Raw genomic sequence first — 317 nt, forward strand, 5'->3', positions numbered from 1 at the left:
AGCAAATCGATCAAGTCCCATTTTGAAAACTCCGATGGATGTAATGTCAGCCTTGCTTAACAATAGTAGGTCGTCAGCAAACCCAAGCTGGAACACACGCGCTGCTTTGCATTTCCAGTGAAACGTAAAAGGGCCTTCTTGATCAATCAACTAGAGAAAATCCAAGTGTAGCACCTCCATGACGAGCACAAATAAGTACGATGAAAGAGGATCCCCCTGTCGTAGCCCTCTAGCTCCCGTGAAGAATCCGTGGGGCTTTCCATTGAGCTCGACTGAGAAAGATGCTGTAGTGACACATTCCTCAATCCACCTGGTAA

The sequence above is a fragment of the Sesamum indicum genome, unplaced genomic scaffold, assembly GCF_000512975.1.
Source record: "Sesamum indicum cultivar Zhongzhi No. 13 unplaced genomic scaffold, S_indicum_v1.0 scaffold00184, whole genome shotgun sequence".
Taxonomy (NCBI): Eukaryota; Viridiplantae; Streptophyta; class Magnoliopsida; order Lamiales; family Pedaliaceae; genus Sesamum; species Sesamum indicum.